The following is a 13858-nucleotide window of genomic DNA, read 5'->3' as shown; positions in this document are numbered from 1 at the left end:
TTCTGATTTTAGAAACTGCATTAAAGAAGGGGTGCACCGGTCCTGGAGATACTGCAATACCAGGTCAATGCGTGGAGTGGACAGAGCAAGCTCTTTTTCCATCTCCCTGTTCTAAAAATCCATTTAATATATGGTCCCCAGATAGGGGACGTATCAGATATTAAACTGATAAGAACAGATACTACACTTGATCTTAGCCAAAAGGCCGAGAAGCGATAACCAGAATTGGTTTCAAACTACGGAGCCACCCAAGGATCCTGAAAAGTCCATTTGTGGAGATGAGCTCCTGGACTCCCGTTAAGAAGACATGTTGTCAACCTCTAGATCCCTTACATGCCTGCACTTTTCGGCTTGCTGCTGCTGCAATCCACGCGTTTTAGATCTGCATAACTCCACCTCTTTAAACACAGCACCTTCACCCCCTGCTGTTCCCACCCGCCTCAACACCGTTGGAAGGGAGGAGAACCAATTAAGGCGGGGGGTGGGGTGGAACGAGCAGCTGTCTACCCTTAGCAGGAGGGCTCCTGATTACATACCTCTCCTGCTGCTGCTGCTGCTGGCTGTCCAGCAGCAGACTGAAGGTGGCTGCTGCTGTGCACAGGTATATAAAGGCTCAGAGCCTATTATGACACGCGCAGCCAGCGTTCCATTGCCACATTCCATCTACTGCAGGCAGGATACCTGGCTGGCTGAATGTCGCTGAGAAGCTCACAGAGACCGCCATAAGCAACAGTTTAACAGAATGCCACAGACTAATCAACCAAACTTTTTGGGTTGGGTTCTCTTTTATAGTCTGCAGGCATTAAATGAAAGAAGTCAGTGTTCCAGCAGAAGGAGACAACGTTTCAGAAAAGGCATTGTAGCAAACCAAAAAAGAAATTTTAAGCGCAGCAGAGTAACCAGCGCACATACCTGTTAGCTCAGGTGAGTTTAAAAGGCTGCTGTTGATAACAAGGGCATTTGCTAAATAGATGGTGTGTGTGCAACAATATACTGAAAGGTCAATTATATTGTGCAGCTTATCTCACCACCTGTAGTTATTTAGGTGAAAGCTCCAAAATGCTTGCCTAATATGTCTGTTTATCCAAAAGGAAGTAAAAAGGGAGAGCTAGAAAGATAGCATTGCATCACATTACATGGCAATGCAATGCACAGTTGCTGAAGTTGAACCAAAATGAGCTTGTAATCTGGCTTCTGCAACTTTGAACATGAAAAATCCAATGAGGAGAAGAAAAGCAAAGCCAAAGAGTCCATCCCAAAATCCGACAAACAAGCAAAATGAACAAAAAACATTGAATTCAATTCTTTCTGATTTTAGAAACTGCATTAAAGAAGGGGTGCACCGGTCCTGGAGATACTGCAATACCAGGTCAATGCGTGGAGTGGACAGAGCAAGCTCTTTTTCCATCTCCCTGTTCTAAAAATCCATTTAATATATGGTCCCCAGATAGGGGACGTATCAGATATTAAACTGATAAGAACAGATACTACACTTGATCTTAGCCAAAAGGCCGAGAAGCGATAACCAGAATTGGTTTCAAACTACGGAGCCACCCAAGGATCCTGAAAAGTCCATTTGTGGAGATGAGCTCCTGGACTCCCGTTAAGAAGACATGTTGTCAACCTCTAGATCCCTTACATGCCTGCACTTTTCGGCTTGCTGCTGCTGCAATCCACGCGTTTTAGATCTGCATAACTCCACCTCTTTAAACACAGCACCTTCACCCCCTGCTGTTCCCACCCGCCTCAACACCGTTGGAAGGGAGGAGAACCAATTAAGGCGGGGGGTGGGGTGGAACGAGCAGCTGTCTACCCTTAGCAGGAGGGCTCCTGATTACATACCTCTCCTGCTGCTGCTGCTGCTGCTGGCTGTCCAGCAGCAGACTGAAGGTGGCTGCTGCTGTGCACAGGTATATAAAGGCTCAGAGCCTATTATGACACGCGCAGCCAGCGTTCCATTGCCACATTCCATCTACTGCAGGCAGGATACCTGGCTGGCTGAATGTCGCTGAGAAGCTCACAGAGACCGCCATAAGCAACAGTTTAACAGAATGCCACAGACTAATCAACCAAACTTTTTGGGTTGGGTTCTCTTTTATAGTCTGCAGGCATTAAATGAAAGAAGTCAGTGTTCCAGCAGAAGGAGACAACGTTTCAGAAAAGGCATTGTAGCAAACCAAAAAAGAAATTTTAAGCGCAGCAGAGTAACCAGCGCACATACCTGTTAGCTCAGGTGAGTTTAAAAGGCTGCTGTTGATAACAAGGGCATTTGCTAAATAGATGGTGTGTGTGCAACAATATACTGAAAGGTCAATTATATTGTGCAGCTTATCTCACCACCTGTAGTTATTTAGGTGAAAGCTCCAAAATGCTTGCCTAATATGTCTGTTTATCCAAAAGGAAGTAAAAAGGGAGAGCTAGAAAGATAGCATTGCATCACATTACATGGCAATGCAATGCACAGTTGCTGAAGTTGAACCAAAATGAGCTTGTAATCTGGCTTCTGCAACTTTGAACATGAAAAATCCAATGAGGAGAAGAAAAGCAAAGCCAAAGAGTCCATCCCAAAATCCGACAAACAAGCAAAATGAACAAAAAACATTGAATTCAATTCTTTCTGATTTTAGAAACTGCATTAAAGAAGGGGTGCACCGGTCCTGGAGATACTGCAATACCAGGTCAATGCGTGGAGTGGACAGAGCAAGCTCTTTTTCCATCTCCCTGTTCTAAAAATCCATTTAATATATGGTCCCCAGATAGGGGACGTATCAGATATTAAACTGATAAGAACAGATACTACACTTGATCTTAGCCAAAAGGTCGAGAAGCGATAACCAGAATTGGTTTCAAACTACGGAGCCACCCAAGGATCCTGAAAAGTCCATTTGTGGAGATGAGCTCCTGGACTCCCGTTAAGAAGACATGTTGTCAACCTCTAGATCCCTTACATGCCTGCACTTTTCGGCTTGCTGCTGCTGCAATCCACGCGTTTTAGATCTGCATAACTCCACCTCTTTAAACACAGCACCTTCACCCCCTGCTGTTCCCACCCGCCTCAACACCGTTGGAAGGGAGGAGAACCAATTAAGGCGGGGGGTGGGGTGGAACGAGCAGCTGTCTACCCTTAGCAGGAGGGCTCCTGATTACATACCTCTCCTGCTGCTGCTGCTGCTGGCTGTCCAGCAGCAGACTGAAGGTGGCTGCTGCTGTGCACAGGTATATAAAGGCTCAGAGCCTATTATGACACGCGCAGCCAGCGTTCCATTGCCACATTCCATCTACTGCAGGCAGGATACCTGGCTGGCTGAATGTCGCTGAGAAGCTCACAGAGACCGCCATAAGCAACAGTTTAACAGAATGCCACAGACTAATCAACCAAACTTTTTGGGTTGGGTTCTCTTTTATAGTCTGCAGGCATTAAATGAAAGAAGTCAGTGTTCCAGCAGAAGGAGACAACGTTTCAGAAAAGGCATTGTAGCAAACCAAAAAAGAAATTTTAAGCGCAGCAGAGTAACCAGCGCACATACCTGTTAGCTCAGGTGAGTTTAAAAGGCTGCTGTTGATAACAAGGGCATTTGCTAAATAGATGGTGTGTGTGCAACAATATACTGAAAGGTCAATTATATTGTGCAGCTTATCTCACCACCTGTAGTTATTTAGGTGAAAGCTCCAAAATGCTTGCCTAATATGTCTGTTTATCCAAAAGGAAGTAAAAAGGGAGAGCTAGAAAGATAGCATTGCATCACATTACATGGCAATGCAATGCACAGTTGCTGAAGTTGAACCAAAATGAGCTTGTAATCTGGCTTCTGCAACTTTGAACATGAAAAATCCAATGAGGAGAAGAAAAGCAAAGCCAAAGAGTCCATCCCAAAATCCGACAAACAAGCAAAATGAACAAAAAACATTGAATTCAATTCTTTCTGATTTTAGAAACTGCATTAAAGAAGGGGTGCACCGGTCCTGGAGATACTGCAATACCAGGTCAATGCGTGGAGTGGACAGAGCAAGCTCTTTTTCCATCTCCCTGTTCTAAAAATCCATTTAATATATGGTCCCCAGATAGGGGACGTATCAGATATTAAACTGATAAGAACAGATACTACACTTGATCTTAGCCAAAAGGCCGAGAAGCGATAACCAGAATTGGTTTCAAACTACGGAGCCACCCAAGGATCCTGAAAAGTCCATTTGTGGAGATGAGCTCCTGGACTCCCGTTAAGAAGACATGTTGTCAACCTCTAGATCCCTTACATGCCTGCACTTTTCGGCTTGCTGCTGCTGCAATCCACGCGTTTTAGATCTGCATAACTCCACCTCTTTAAACACAGCACCTTCACCCCCTGCTGTTCCCACCCGCCTCAACACCGTTGGAAGGGAGGAGAACCAATTAAGGCGGGGGGTGGGGTGGAACGAGCAGCTGTCTACCCTTAGCAGGAGGGCTCCTGATTACATACCTCTCCTGCTGCTGCTGCTGCTGGCTGTCCAGCAGCAGACTGAAGGTGGCTGCTGCTGTGCACAGGTATATAAAGGCTCAGAGCCTATTATGACACGCGCAGCCAGCGTTCCATTGCCACATTCCATCTACTGCAGGCAGGATACCTGGCTGGCTGAATGTCGCTGAGAAGCTCACAGAGACCGCCATAAGCAACAGTTTAACAGAATGCCACAGACTAATCAACCAAACTTTTTGGGTTGGGTTCTCTTTTATAGTCTGCAGGCATTAAATGAAAGAAGTCAGTGTTCCAGCAGAAGGAGACAACGTTTCAGAAAAGGCATTGTAGCAAACCAAAAAAGAAATTTTAAGCGCAGCAGAGTAACCAGCGCACATACCTGTTAGCTCAGGTGAGTTTAAAAGGCTGCTGTTGATAACAAGGGCATTTGCTAAATAGATGGTGTGTGTGCAACAATATACTGAAAGGTCAATTATATTGTGCAGCTTATCTCACCACCTGTAGTTATTTAGGTGTAAGCTCCAAAATGCTTGCCTAATATGTCTGTTTATCCAAAAGGAAGTAAAAAGGGAGAGCTAGAAAGACAGCATTGCATCACATTACATGGCAATGCAATGCACAGTTGCTGAAGTTGAACCAAAATGAGCTTGTAATCTGGCTTCTGCAACTTTGAACATGAAAAATCCAATGAGGAGAAGAAAAGCAAAGCCAAAGAGTCCATCCCAAAATCTGACAAACAAGCAAAATGAACAAAAAACATTGAATTCAATTCTTTCTGATTTTAGAAACTGCATTAAAGAAGGGGTGCACCGGTCCTGGAGATACTGCAATACCAGGTCAATGCGTGGAGTGGACAGAGCAAGCTCTTTTTCCATCTCCCTGTTCTAAAAATCCATTTAATATATGGTCCCCAGATAGGGGACGTATCAGATATTAAACTGATAAGAACAGATACTACACTTGATCTTAGCCAAAAGGCCGAGAAGCGATAACCAGAATTGGTTTCAAACTACGGAGCCACCCAAGGATCCTGAAAAGTCCATTTGTGGAGATGAGCTCCTGGACTCCCGTTAAGAAGACATGTTGTCAACCTCTAGATCCCTTACATGCCTGCACTTTTCGGCTTGCTGCTGCTGCAATCCACGCGTTTTAGATCTGCATAACTCCACCTCTTTAAACACAGCACCTTCACCCCCTGCTGTTCCCACCCGCCTCAACACCGTTGGAAGGGAGGAGAACCAATTAAGGCGGGGGGTGGGGTGGAACGAGCAGCTGTCTACCCTTAGCAGGAGGGCTCCTGATTACATACCTCTCCTGCTGCTGCTGCTGCTGGCTGTCCAGCAGCAGACTGAAGGTGGCTGCTGCTGTGCACAGGTATATAAAGGCTCAGAGCCTATTATGACACGCGCAGCCAGCGTTCCATTGCCACATTCCATCTACTGCAGGCAGGATACCTGGCTGGCTGAATGTCGCTGAGAAGCTCACAGAGACCGCCATAAGCAACAGTTTAACAGAATGCCACAGACTAATCAACCAAACTTTTTGGGTTGGGTTCTCTTTTATAGTCTGCAGGCATTAAATGAAAGAAGTCAGTGTTCCAGCAGAAGGAGACAACGTTTCAGAAAAGGCATTGTAGCAAACCAAAAAAGAAATTGTAAGCGCAGCAGAGTAACCAGCGCACATACCTGTTAGCTCAGGTGAGTTTAAAAGGCTGCTGTTGATAACAAGGGCATTTGCTAAATAGATGGTGTGTGTGCAACAATATACTGAAAGGTCAATTATATTGTGCAGCTTATCTCACCACCTGTAGTTATTTAGGTGTAAGCTCCAAAATGCTTGCCTAATATGTCTGTTTATCCAAAAGGAAGTAAAAAGGGAGAGCTAGAAAGACAGCATTGCATCACATTACATGGCAATGCAATGCACAGTTGCTGAAGTTGAACCAAAATGAGCTTGTAATCTGGCTTCTGCAACTTTGAACATGAAAAATCCAATGAGGAGAAGAAAAGCAAAGCCAAAGAGTCCATCCCAAAATCCGACAAACAAGCAAAATGAACAAAAAACATTGAATTCAATTCTTTCTGATTTTAGAAACTGCATTAAAGAAGGGGTGCACCGGTCCTGGAGATACTGCAATACCAGGTCAATGCGTGGAGTGGACAGAGCAAGCTCTTTTTCCATCTCCCTGTTCTAAAAATCCATTTAATATATGGTCCCCAGATAGGGGACGTATCAGATATTAAACTGATAAGAACAGATACTACACTTGATCTTAGCCAAAAGGCCGAGAAGCGATAACCAGAATTGGTTTCAAACTACGGAGCCACCCAAGGATCCTGAAAAGTCCATTTGTGGAGATGAGCTCCTGGACTCCCGTTAAGAAGACATGTTGTCAACCTCTAGATCCCTTACATGCCTGCACTTTTCGGCTTGCTGCTGCTGCAATCCACGCGTTTTAGATCTGCATAACTCCACCTCTTTAAACACAGCACCTTCACCCCCTGCTGTTCCCACCCGCCTCAACACCGTTGGAAGGGAGGAGAACCAATTAAGGCGGGGGGTGGGGTGGAACGAGCAGCTGTCTACCCTTAGCAGGAGGGCTCCTGATTACATACCTCTCCTGCTGCTGCTGCTGCTGGCTGTCCAGCAGCAGACTGAAGGTGGCTGCTGCTGTGCACAGGTATATAAAGGCTCAGAGCCTATTATGACACGCGCAGCCAGCGTTCCATTGCCACATTCCATCTACTGCAGGCAGGATACCTGGCTGGCTGAATGTCGCTGAGAAGCTCACAGAGACCGCCATAAGCAACAGTTTAACAGAATGCCACAGACTAATCAACCAAACTTTTTGGGTTGGGTTCTCTTTTATAGTCTGCAGGCATTAAATGAAAGAAGTCAGTGTTCCAGCAGAAGGAGACAACGTTTCAGAAAAGGCATTGTAGCAAACCAAAAAAGAAATTTTAAGCGCAGCAGAGTAACCAGCGCACATACCTGTTAGCTCAGGTGAGTTTAAAAGGCTGCTGTTGATAACAAGGGCATTTGCTAAATAGATGGTGTGTGTGCAACAATATACTGAAAGGTCAATTATATTGTGCAGCTTATCTCACCACCTGTAGTTATTTAGGTGTAAGCTCCAAAATGCTTGCCTAATATGTCTGTTTATCCAAAAGGAAGTAAAAAGGGAGAGCTAGAAAGACAGCATTGCATCACATTACATGGCAATGCAATGCACAGTTGCTGAAGTTGAACCAAAATGAGCTTGTAATCTGGCTTCTGCAACTTTGAACATGAAAAATCCAATGAGGAGAAGAAAAGCAAAGCCAAAGAGTCCATCCCAAAATCTGACAAACAAGCAAAATGAACAAAAAACATTGAATTCAATTCTTTCTGATTTTAGAAACTGCATTAAAGAAGGGGTGCACCGGTCCTGGAGATACTGCAATACCAGGTCAATGCGTGGAGTGGACAGAGCAAGCTCTTTTTCCATCTCCCTGTTCTAAAAATCCATTTAATATATGGTCCCCAGATAGGGGACGTATCAGATATTAAACTGATAAGAACAGATACTACACTTGATCTTAGCCAAAAGGCCGAGAAGCGATAACCAGAATTGGTTTCAAACTACGGAGCCACCCAAGGATCCTGAAAAGTCCATTTGTGGAGATGAGCTCCTGGACTCCCGTTAAGAAGACATGTTGTCAACCTCTAGATCCCTTACATGCCTGCACTTTTCGGCTTGCTGCTGCTGCAATCCACGCGTTTTAGATCTGCATAACTCCACCTCTTTAAACACAGCACCTTCACCCCCTGCTGTTCCCACCCGCCTCAACACCGTTGGAAGGGAGGAGAACCAATTAAGGCGGGGGGTGGGGTGGAACGAGCAGCTGTCTACCCTTAGCAGGAGGGCTCCTGATTACATACCTCTCCTGCTGCTGCTGCTGCTGGCTGTCCAGCAGCAGACTGAAGGTGGCTGCTGCGGTGCACAGGTATATAAAGGCTCAGAGCCTATTATGACACGCGCAGCCAGCGTTCCATTGCCACATTCCATCTACTGCAGGCAGGATACCTGGCTGGCTGAATGTCGCTGAGAAGCTCACAGAGACCGCCATAAGCAACAGTTTAACAGAATGCCACAGACTAATCAACCAAACTTTTTGGGTTGGGTTCTCTTTTATAGTCTGCAGGCATTAAATGAAAGAAGTCAGTGTTCCAGCAGAAGGAGACAACGTTTCAGAAAAGGCATTGTAGCAAACCAAAAAAGAAATTTTAAGCGCAGCAGAGTAACCAGCGCACATACCTGTTAGCTCAGGTGAGTTTAAAAGGCTGCTGTTGATAACAAGGGCATTTGCTAAATAGATGGTGTGTGTGCAACAATATACTGAAAGGTCAATTATATTGTGCAGCTTATCTCACCACCTGTAGTTATTTAGGTGAAAGCTCCAAAATGCTTGCCTAATATGTCTGTTTATCCAAAAGGAAGTAAAAAGGGAGAGCTAGAAAGATAGCATTGCATCACATTACATGGCAATGCAATGCACAGTTGCTGAAGTTGAACCAAAATGAGCTTGTAATCTGGCTTCTGCAACTTTGAACATGAAAAATCCAATGAGGAGAAGAAAAGCAAAGCCAAAGAGTCCATCCCAAAATCCGACAAACAAGCAAAATGAACAAAAAACATTGAATTCAATTCTTTCTGATTTTAGAAACTGCATTAAAGAAGGGGTGCACCGGTCCTGGAGATACTGCAATACCAGGTCAATGCGTGGAGTGGACAGAGCAAGCTCTTTTTCCATCTCCCTGTTCTAAAAATCCATTTAATATATGGTCCCCAGATAGGGGACGTATCAGATATTAAACTGATAAGAACAGATACTACACTTGATCTTAGCCAAAAGGCCGAGAAGCGATAACCAGAATTGGTTTCAAACTACGGAGCCACCCAAGGATCCTGAAAAGTCCATTTGTGGAGATGAGCTCCTGGACTCCCGTTAAGAAGACATGTTGTCAACCTCTAGATCCCTTACATGCCTGCACTTTTCGGCTTGCTGCTGCTGCAATCCACGCGTTTTAGATCTGCATAACTCCACCTCTTTAAACACAGCACCTTCACCCCCTGCTGTTCCCACCCGCCTCAACACCGTTGGAAGGGAGGAGAACCAATTAAGGCGGGGGGTGGGGTGGAACGAGCAGCTGTCTACCCTTAGCAGGAGGGCTCCTGATTACATACCTCTCCTGCTGCTGCTGCTGCTGGCTGTCCAGCAGCAGACTGAAGGTGGCTGCTGCTGTGCACAGGTATATCAAGGCTCAGAGCCTATTATGACACGCGCAGCCAGCGTTCCATTGCCACATTCCATCTACTGCAGGCAGGATACCTGGCTGGCTGAATGTCGCTGAGAAGCTCACAGAGACCGCCATAAGCAACAGTTTAACAGAATGCCACAGACTAATCAACCAAACTTTTTGGGTTGGGTTCTCTTTTATAGTCTGCAGGCATTAAATGAAAGAAGTCAGTGTTCCAGCAGAAAGAGACAACGTTTCAGAAAAGGCATTGTAGCAAACCAAAAAAGAAATTTTAAGCGCAGTAGAGTAACCAGCGCACATACCTGTTAGCTCAGGTGAGTTTAAAAGGCTGCTGTTGATAACAAGGGCATTTGCTAAATAGATGGTGTGTGTGCAACAATATACTGAAAGGTCAATTATATTGTGCAGCTTATCTCACCACCTGTAGTTATTTAGGTGAAAGCTCCAAAATGCTTGCCTAATATGTCTGTTTATCCAAAAGGAAGTAAAAAGGGAGAGCTAGAAAGATAGCATTGCATCACATTACATGGCAATGCAATGCACAGTTGCTGAAGTTGAACCAAAATGAGCTTGTAATCTGGCTTCTGCAACTTTGAACATGAAAAATCCAATGAGGAGAAGAAAAGCAAAGCCAAAGAGTCCATCCCAAAATCCGACAAACAAGCAAAATGAACAAAAAACATTGAATTCAATTCTTTCTGATTTTAGAAACTGCATTAAAGAAGAGGTGCACCGGTCCTGGAGATACTGCAATACCAGGTCAATGCGTGGAGTGGACGGAGCAAGCTCTTTTTCCATCTCCCTGTTCTAAAAATCCATTTAATATATGGTCCCCAGATAGGGGACGTATCAGATATTAAACTGATAAGAACAGATACTACACTTGATCTTAGCCAAAAGGCCGAGAAGCGATAACCAGAATTGGTTTCAAACTACGGAGCCACCCAAGGATCCTGAAAAGTCCATTTGTGGAGATGAGCTCCTGGACTCCCGTTAAGAAGACATGTTGTCAACCTCTAGATCCCTTACATGCCTGCACTTTTCGGCTTGCTGCTGCTGCAATCCACGCGTTTTAGATCTGCATAACTCCACCTCTTTAAACACAGCACCTTCACCCCCTGCTGTTCCCACCCGCCTCAACACCGTTGGAAGGGAGGAGAACCAATTAAGGCGGGGGGTGGGGTGGAACGAGCAGCTGTCTACCCTTAGCAGGAGGGCTCCTGATTACATACCTCTCCTGCTGCTGCTGCTGCTGGCTGTCCAGCAGCAGACTGAAGGTGGCTGCTGCTGTGCACAGGTATATAAAGGCTCAGAGCCTATTATGACACGCGCAGCCAGCGTTCCATTGCCACATTCCATCTACTGCAGGCAGGATACCTGGCTGGCTGAATGTCGCTGAGAAGCTCACAGAGACCGCCATAAGCAACAGTTTAACAGAATGCCACAGACTAATCAACCAAACTTTTTGGGTTGGGTTCTCTTTTATAGTCTGCAGGCATTAAATGAAAGAAGTCAGTGTTCCAGCAGAAGGAGACAACGTTTCAGAAAAGGCATTGTAGCAAACCAAAAAAGAAATTTTAAGCGCAGCAGAGTAACCAGCGCACATACCTGTTAGCTCAGGTGAGTTTAAAAGGCTGCTGTTGATAACAAGGGCATTTGCTAAATAGATGGTGTGTGTGCAACAATATACTGAAAGGTCAATTATATTGTGCAGCTTATCTCACCACCTGTAGTTATTTAGGTGAAAGCTCCAAAATGCTTGCCTAATATGTCTGTTTATCCAAAAGGAAGTAAAAAGGGAGAGCTAGAAAGATAGCATTGCATCACATTACATGGCAATGCAATGCACAGTTGCTGAAGTTGAACCAAAATGAGCTTGTAATCTGGCTTCTGCAACTTTGAACATGAAAAATCCAATGAGGAGAAGAAAAGCAAAGCCAAAGAGTCCATCCCAAAATCCGACAAACAAGCAAAATGAACAAAAAACATTGAATTCAATTCTTTCTGATTTTAGAAACTGCATTAAAGAAGAGGTGCACCGGTCCTGGAGATACTGCAATACCAGGTCAATGCGTGGAGTGGACGGAGCAAGCTCTTTTTCCATCTCCCTGTTCTAAAAATCCATTTAATATATGGTCCCCAGATAGGGGACGTATCAGATATTAAACTGATAAGAACAGATACTACACTTGATCTTAGCCAAAAGGCCGAGAAGCGATAACCAGAATTGGTTTCAAACTACGGAGCCACCCAAGGATCCTGAAAAGTCCATTTGTGGAGATGAGCTCCTGGACTCCCGTTAAGAAGACATGTTGTCAACCTCTAGATCCCTTACATGCCTGCACTTTTCGGCTTGCTGCTGCTGCAATCCACGCGTTTTAGATCTGCATAACTCCACCTCTTTAAACACAGCACCTTCACCCCCTGCTGTTCCCACCCGCCTCAACACCGTTGGAAGGGAGGAGAACCAATTAAGGCGGGGGGTGGGGTGGAACGAGCAGCTGTCTACCCTTAGCAGGAGGGCTCCTGATTACATACCTCTCCTGCTGCTGCTGCTGCTGGCTGTCCAGCAGCAGACTGAAGGTGGCTGCTGCTGTGCACAGGTATATAAAGGCTCAGAGCCTATTATGACACGCGCAGCCAGCGTTCCATTGCCACATTCCATCTACTGCAGGCAGGATACCTGGCTGGCTGAATGTCGCTGAGAAGCTCACAGAGACCGCCATAAGCAACAGTTTAACAGAATGCCACAGACTAATCAACCAAACTTTTTGGGTTGGGTTCTCTTTTATAGTCTGCAGGCATTAAATGAAAGAAGTCAGTGTTCCAGCAGAAGGAGACAACGTTTCAGAAAAGGCATTGTAGCAAACCAAAAAAGAAATTTTAAGCGCAGCAGAGTAACCAGCGCACATACCTGTTAGCTCAGGTGAGTTTAAAAGGCTGCTGTTGATAACAAGGGCATTTGCTAAATAGATGGTGTGTGTGCAACAATATACTGAAAGGTCAATTATATTGTGCAGCTTATCTCACCACCTGTAGTTATTTAGGTGAAAGCTCCAAAATGCTTGCCTAATATGTCTGTTTATCCAAAAGGAAGTAAAAAGGGAGAGCTAGAAAGATAGCATTGCATCACATTACATGGCAATGCAATGCACAGTTGCTGAAGTTGAACCAAAATGAGCTTGTAATCTGGCTTCTGCAACTTTGAACATGAAAAATCCAATGAGGAGAAGAAAAGCAAAGCCAAAGAGTCCATCCCAAAATCCGACAAACAAGCAAAATGAACAAAAAACATTGAATTCAATTCTTTCTGATTTTAGAAACTGCATTAAAGAAGGGGTGCACCGGTCCTGGAGATACTGCAATACCAGGTCAATGCGTGGAGTGGACAGAGCAAGCTCTTTTTCCATCTCCCTGTTCTAAAAATCCATTTAATATATGGTCCCCAGATAGGGGACGTATCAGATATTAAACTGATAAGAACAGATACTACACTTGATCTTAGCCAAAAGGCCGAGAAGCGATAACCAGAATTGGTTTCAAACTACGGAGCCACCCAAGGATCCTGAAAAGTCCATTTGTGGAGATGAGCTCCTGGACTCCCGTTAAGAAGACATGTTGTCAACCTCTAGATCCCTTACATGCCTGCACTTTTCGGCTTGCTGCTGCTGCAATCCACGCGTTTTAGATCTGCATAACTCCACCTCTTTAAACACAGCACCTTCACCCCCTGCTGTTCCCACCCGCCTCAACACCGTTGGAAGGGAGGAGAACCAATTAAGGCGGGGGGTGGGGTGGAACGAGCAGCTGTCTACCCTTAGCAGGAGGGCTCCTGATTACATACCTCTCCTGCTGCTGCTGCTGCTGCTGGCTGTCCAGCAGCAGACTGAAGGTGGCTGCTGCTGTGCACAGGTATATAAAGGCTCAGAGCCTATTATGACACGCGCAGCCAGCGTTCCATTGCCACATTCCATCTACTGCAGGCAGGATACCTGGCTGGCTGAATGTCGCTGAGAAGCTCACAGAGACCGCCATAAGCAACAGTTTAACAGAATGCCACAGACTAATCAACCAAACTTTTTGGGTTGGGTTCTCTTTTATAG

At 45.2% G+C, this 13858-nt stretch overlaps 11 non-coding genes across 11 annotated transcripts; all 11 read right to left on the bottom strand.

The window, feature by feature from the left end:
• Window positions 1–26: 26 nt before the first annotated feature.
• Window positions 27–217, bottom strand: LOC141220845 (U2 spliceosomal RNA). The gene has a single exon (XR_012288976.1). It is a non-coding gene; the product is annotated as a U2 spliceosomal RNA (small nuclear RNA).
• A 1115-nt stretch (window positions 218–1332) lies between these two features.
• LOC141220844 (U2 spliceosomal RNA) lies at window positions 1333–1523 on the bottom strand. The gene has a single exon (XR_012288975.1). It is a non-coding gene; the product is annotated as a U2 spliceosomal RNA (small nuclear RNA).
• A 1118-nt stretch (window positions 1524–2641) lies between these two features.
• Window positions 2642–2832, bottom strand: LOC141220886 (U2 spliceosomal RNA). Its single transcript, XR_012289015.1, has one exon. It is a non-coding gene; the product is annotated as a U2 spliceosomal RNA (small nuclear RNA).
• Window positions 2833–3947: 1115 nt separating this feature from the next.
• LOC141220843 (U2 spliceosomal RNA) lies at window positions 3948–4138 on the bottom strand. Its single transcript, XR_012288974.1, has one exon. It is a non-coding gene; the product is annotated as a U2 spliceosomal RNA (small nuclear RNA).
• A 1115-nt stretch (window positions 4139–5253) lies between these two features.
• Window positions 5254–5444, bottom strand: LOC141220842 (U2 spliceosomal RNA). Its single transcript, XR_012288973.1, has one exon. It is a non-coding gene; the product is annotated as a U2 spliceosomal RNA (small nuclear RNA).
• Window positions 5445–6559: 1115 nt separating this feature from the next.
• LOC141220840 (U2 spliceosomal RNA) lies at window positions 6560–6750 on the bottom strand. Its single transcript, XR_012288971.1, has one exon. It is a non-coding gene; the product is annotated as a U2 spliceosomal RNA (small nuclear RNA).
• A 1115-nt stretch (window positions 6751–7865) lies between these two features.
• Window positions 7866–8056, bottom strand: LOC141220839 (U2 spliceosomal RNA). The gene has a single exon (XR_012288970.1). It is a non-coding gene; the product is annotated as a U2 spliceosomal RNA (small nuclear RNA).
• A 1115-nt stretch (window positions 8057–9171) lies between these two features.
• On the bottom strand, window positions 9172–9362 carry LOC141220838 (U2 spliceosomal RNA). Its single transcript, XR_012288969.1, has one exon. It is a non-coding gene; the product is annotated as a U2 spliceosomal RNA (small nuclear RNA).
• Window positions 9363–10477: 1115 nt separating this feature from the next.
• On the bottom strand, window positions 10478–10668 carry LOC141220878 (U2 spliceosomal RNA). The gene has a single exon (XR_012289007.1). It is a non-coding gene; the product is annotated as a U2 spliceosomal RNA (small nuclear RNA).
• A 1115-nt stretch (window positions 10669–11783) lies between these two features.
• On the bottom strand, window positions 11784–11974 carry LOC141220877 (U2 spliceosomal RNA). Its single transcript, XR_012289006.1, has one exon. It is a non-coding gene; the product is annotated as a U2 spliceosomal RNA (small nuclear RNA).
• Window positions 11975–13089: 1115 nt separating this feature from the next.
• On the bottom strand, window positions 13090–13280 carry LOC141220837 (U2 spliceosomal RNA). Its single transcript, XR_012288968.1, has one exon. It is a non-coding gene; the product is annotated as a U2 spliceosomal RNA (small nuclear RNA).
• Between the last annotated feature and the right edge of the window lie 578 nt (window positions 13281–13858).

This window comes from Phyllobates terribilis, unplaced genomic scaffold, assembly GCF_046119375.1.
Source record: "Phyllobates terribilis strain yellow unplaced genomic scaffold, ASM4611937v1 Scaffold_304__1_contigs__length_2301189, whole genome shotgun sequence".
Taxonomy (NCBI): domain Eukaryota; kingdom Metazoa; phylum Chordata; class Amphibia; order Anura; family Dendrobatidae; genus Phyllobates; species Phyllobates terribilis.
This window is presented reverse-complemented; position numbering and strand designations above follow the sequence as displayed.